This window comes from Nicotiana tabacum, chromosome 10 (assembly GCF_000715075.1).
Source record: "Nicotiana tabacum cultivar K326 chromosome 10, ASM71507v2, whole genome shotgun sequence".
Classification (NCBI taxonomy): domain Eukaryota; kingdom Viridiplantae; phylum Streptophyta; class Magnoliopsida; order Solanales; family Solanaceae; genus Nicotiana; species Nicotiana tabacum.
In genome coordinates, this window is record NC_134089.1 from 104,029,115 (window position 1) to 104,034,611 (window position 5,497).

At 38.3% G+C, this 5,497-nt stretch overlaps 1 pseudogene; it reads right to left on the minus strand.

Moving 5' to 3' along the window:
• Window positions 1–307: 307 nt before the first annotated feature.
• On the minus strand, window positions 308–5,225 carry LOC107796140 (G-type lectin S-receptor-like serine/threonine-protein kinase At4g27290; annotated as a pseudogene).
• Window positions 5,226–5,497: the final 272 nt, after the last annotated feature.

Below are 5,497 nucleotides of genomic sequence, written 5' to 3' on the forward strand. Positions count from 1 at the left end.
GCTGGGTCTGGATCTTGACTTGGATCTTCCCTTCTTTGTCCTCGTTTGATTTTGAGGACGACCCCTCACAAATAGTGCTTCTCCTTCTCCGCCCTTCTGTTTTTCTCGCTTTCTTTGTTCATAGCTGTACAAAGCCGAACAAACTTCTCTGAGAGAAACTTCGTCATTTCCATGGAGTAGAGTAGTTTCAAGGTGCTCGTACTCATCAGGAAGTGACGCCAACAACATCAAGGCCAAGTCACCATCATCATAAGTTGTATCCATATTTTGCAAATCTGTAACCAACTTATTGAAACTGGTGATATGTTCATTCATCGTGGTACCAGGAACATAGGTGAAGTGAAACAGTCTCTTCTTCATGTACAATTTATTTTGACTGTTTTTCTTCAAAAATTTATCCTCCAGTGCTTTCCATAATTTACTTGCAGAAGTTTCCTTTGTGTATGGATATTTCTGCTCTCTAGCAAGGTAGGATCGAATGGTACCGCAAGCAACACGGTTGATAATTCTCCAATCTTCTTCTCCAATAACATCTGGTTTCTTTTCTTCAATTGCCAGATCTAGCCCTTGTTGAAAAAGGACATCTAGAACCTCGCCTTGCCACATCCCAAAATGTCCGGACCCGTCAAATATTTCGACCGCAAATTTCGCATTTGACACAATTCTTGTCATAAGCGAAGATGCCAATGATGACGTATTGTTGACACTTGATGTAGATTCTTCTTGTTTATTGTCTCCCATCTTTGACACAAATATTATTTAATAGCTGACGACACAAATCAAGATTATTTCCTTTCTGGTGTGGAAGATCAGACTAAGCTGCAACCACAGAGCATACTCAGACAGAACCTTGACTCAGTTACCAAGATAAATCTTTTCTGATGTGGAAGATCAGACTATGCTGCAACCACAGAGCATACTTAGACAGTACCTTGGCTCTGATACCAATTGTTGCGGAAGCCAAATGTATATAGTGTGAATAAGTCACAACTACTATACCAAAAATTATGACAGCCACCAAATAATAAATAAGACAATAAAACAACAATAAAGGGAACACCAGAATTTACGAGGTTCGGCTAATTTTGCCTACTCCTCGGACACAACCAAATATTTTATTCCACTCCAAAAATACAAGTGAAATAATACTAAAGAGAGAAGATACAAATGCCTTAAACAGATGAGAAGGCAAATGAGAGGTGTGTTTCAATCCTAAACATTAGGCCTTCTTTTATAGGGGAAAAATCCCCCCCAAACTTAACTCCCAACCAATGTGGGACTTTGGCATTTTGCCAAACTTCAACAGTTTAACCCGTGGCAACGGACCTTCATTGTTTAACATCAGAACCACAGAAGACATACTTGGACGATCCTCTGGACGTTGTTGGACACATAATAGACCAACACGGATTGATCGTTCCACTTCAGGTGTTAAACAAGAATCGCCTAGCCGTTCATCAAGTAGTTCTATTGACCTTCCTTCTTTGTATAGCTCCCACGCCTGTAGATATTACAAGCCTGTTAGCACTGACTAGCTTTGCCCGATATCTGTTACTAGTAGATAACATAACACCAGTCACCAAAGGATATAACTAAAATAAAATCTTACATATCCAAGTAGATTAAGGTTAAGGTCTGGAGGAGAGAATCTTCTGTTGCTTTTCCCACTCACAATTTCCAGTACTAATATGCCAAAGCTAAATACATCTGATTTCACTGAGTATTCCCCGTGCAATGCATATTCTGGTGAGAGGTAGCCACTGCATAGAATGTACGTGCAAAAATAGAGTTACTAATGCTGGAAAAGGTACCTTAACTGGCTCAGGATTATTTTTTGGTTCATATTTCCAACTACCCGGTAATAGATTCGTACTATGTTCCAATAACTCGATTTGTCATGGCTCCGATCTCGTCATCTTCAGAAATTCTTGCTATGCCGAAGTCTGATATCTTTGGATTCATGTCATTGTCTAGCAAAATGTTATTAGCTTTCAGGTCTCTGTGAATTATCTTCAATGGAGAATCTTGATGCAAATACACAAGTCCCCGAGCGATCCCATTGATAATGTGAAAGCGCTTAGGCCAGTCTAACACCCTGCTTTGTCTGTCACCTGCCAAAATATTGTTGATTCATTATACAATAGTCAGACATTAGTATAAAGTAGTACTAAAACATCAAGCTAAATCAGTCCTTTTCTTTGGTTGGAAAAAGGAACAGAAATTTGTGCTTCCATGTACATTATTATTAGGCTCTTATAAGCACCAGTTCACTGAACCATTATTAATGAATATGCACACTATTGGATGAAGAGTAGTACCAAAAATAAACGAATCAAGACTTCCGTTTGGCAGGTAATCTAAGATCAACATTTTTTCTTCCCCATCAATGCAGCATCCAAGAATCTTCACAAGATTTCTATGCTGAAGCTTGGCAATATACACAACTTCATTCTTGAACTCATCTTCTCCTTGTGCAGAAGTTTTAGACAGCCGCTTGACTGCTACTTCCTGTCCTTGTTCAAGTATTCCCTAGACATCATAATCTATGCATGTTAAATATTTTCAATATCTAACTTGAAAGTAGAAAGTGGAAAATCGGTTATGCTTCCAAATAAAGAAGAGTTTAGCAATTATATGAAAATCAGTAAAGTTTTTGTTTTAGTTAAAAATCACTCCACCATATCCTTAATTCATTATGCTTTGCTCACTAGCTTAAGTGTGTCTGACCAAATCTGTTAGATCATAACTTAAATTCCATTTTCTGTTAAGCCCACAATTGTATCTGTGCTCTATTCTATGGATGATAAATTGGTGTTTTTACCTTGTAAACAGGACCAAAGCCCCCTCTCCAATCTTTCTCTTAGATGAAAAGTTATTGGTAGCCTTAGTTATTGTAGATAAGTCAAACAGTGGTATCTCAAATTCTTCAGTGCAACTACCACTGTTGTAATCCATCTTGAAATTGCCACTGCGTCCACATTTTCCTGCCAAAAGGAAATGGAGTGAATTGTGTTTAATCTGCAAGAACCAGACCAATAAGACAGTTCTTCACTTTGTGTGCCTTTATAAAAAGTGACTTATCCAGCTTACCTTTCTTTATGATGTTTAAAGCCTTCTTCCTTCTTTGGCAGATCAAAACGCTAAGGATTACCAGAATCACACCAACTGATATTGGCAGAATCCAAAAGAGTAATTTTCTTATCTTTCTATCTGATTTCTCCTGACTATCTGCAAGTGTCCATTCCAACAAAGATGATTAATAAATTTGACTGTATTTCTACCTCTAAATCGCTTAAATGAGTTGATATAATACTGAGTTACAAAGCTTCTGCAAGCCTTTGGAGTACTATAGTTATAATTGTTGATATTGAGTATTAGATATTCTGCAAGCATTTGAGGAACTGCCTGTCATTTTTAAGTTCACAATGAGCTTCATTCCAACTAAAAACCTCTTCAATTTTGACTAGATTTTTGGCTTGACTGATGCAATAGTCACTAGCTTGTCCGAGAGACAATTAAGTGCCTATCAATTAGTTCCAGGAGAGTGTTTGGGTTGTAACTAATCATTATGCTTACTGATTCAGCTAATAAATTCAAGCCAACATCATTCTGAAGTAGTACTCCAAGCTTAATTCTAATGTTAAGTTCCTAACAACATAAATGCAGAAAGCAAGAGTTTGCAGTTAATGGTACTAGTCTACTAGATGCTTACAAGAATAGTTACAATATAAAAGTATTTCAGCAACAAACGTACCTAATTCAGAGACAGCCATTCTTATATAGATATCTTGCCCTTCATTCGATAACTGTCGAATGTCAAGCAGATCCTCGAACCACAATAAGCATCCACTTCCTCCATTTCGTATATCAAGATTTGAGTAAGCCATACAAGAACAATTATTAGAGCAGATATTCTTGCATTCTTCTAGTGTCATAGTCACATTGGACAATGAATTCCGTGTGTCTGGCAACTTGATGTGCGAATACTTCAAAAATACATCTCCTTTTAGGCAGTTCAGTTCAGTCCTCCGAACACAACCAGCTGACCAGTCTGCCTTTTGCCAACTTTCATTATGCTTTGGCACAAATTTGTCTAAGCATCCACATACTGGAGAATTTACACTGTTGCAGCTACCATATGCGCCACACAGTTTGTAAACATCACAACTATCTGTGGGTATTGAGAGGTAAGGGCCCCAATCCTGTTTCCTGTCACCCCAAGTCCAGCGTTGTAGGTCACCATTATGATTTAAGATCAACCTTGTGATAACTGAAGATAGGAGCTTATAAGTAAAATACACCTCTGTCTTACTTGAGAATATTCCAAATGTATAGAAAGGACTATCTCTTGAGCTTGTTGCCCCACTAAAACGAAGACCATTCCACGGTCCAGAGCGATATACAACATTGTTACCCTTCTTCAGGAAGTTCTGTGGATAACCAGACGGATCACAGTGATAGGTAAAATCTCCAGGAGCTGGATCCTCCTTGTTCTTCCACGATGACAAATACACCTCTCGGCCAGTTACAAAATTCCAACCAAGCTTCATGCCCGGTAAAAGTGTATCAGTCGGGTGATCAAAACTCTGCCATAGGAAATTACCACCACCAGCTTCTTTGACTACAAGATTTCCAGAATCCAGCAACTGTGCAATGGGATTCTGCACGGATCTTGATGTATTAGTTGACCATACAACATTGTCAGTGCCATTGAGAAGGACAAGAAGACCTGGCTCAATGACCTTAAGAATACCTGATCCACTGGTCAAAGGAGCTTCTCTGTTGGCAACCCACACTACTGTCCTAACAGATATGTTCTTGTACCAAATACCAACATAACGAAGCTTAGAATTAGCTGGACTGAAGAACCCTATTTCGAAGGTTTCACCAGCTGAAGTAATATTGGCGTCGCCATCTTTGAGAAAATGGGTCGCAGTTATAGTATCTGTAGCACCAATACTGAGGTGGATGACATACAAATACATGAGCAAGAATTGGTAGAAACATTCCTTTAGTGATGCCTTTTTCATGTTTCAATTCCTATCAGTTCATATATCAATAAACAGCACAGTGATTGCAGTTGGCATTCTTTAGCTCATTTGGTCCTCTGGAAAAGTCTCGATGTACACACATATGTAATTCTCAATCAATGGTCGGTCGATTAAGCCATTGAAGCAGGATACTCGACCTGGTTATACGACACTTGTGGTTTGGAGTTATATTTTAGTTGAGTGATTCAAACTTGTTAGTCGTTTTATTTTTTATTAAGAAGAAGATGAAAGTGGTCAAAAAGGTTAAGCTTTGTAACATATAAAAGTATTATACTTTGGACGCACCTATATAATAATATAATAACAGCCATATGTTCCATGTCCTGACCCTCTAATAGCTGGGTCTTTCTGACTTGTAAGTTGTGTCCATGTGAATACAACTTAGAGTCGATTTTAAGAATTCGAGACGCTGTTTGTAAACCAATAAGCCATATCATCATCCAAAC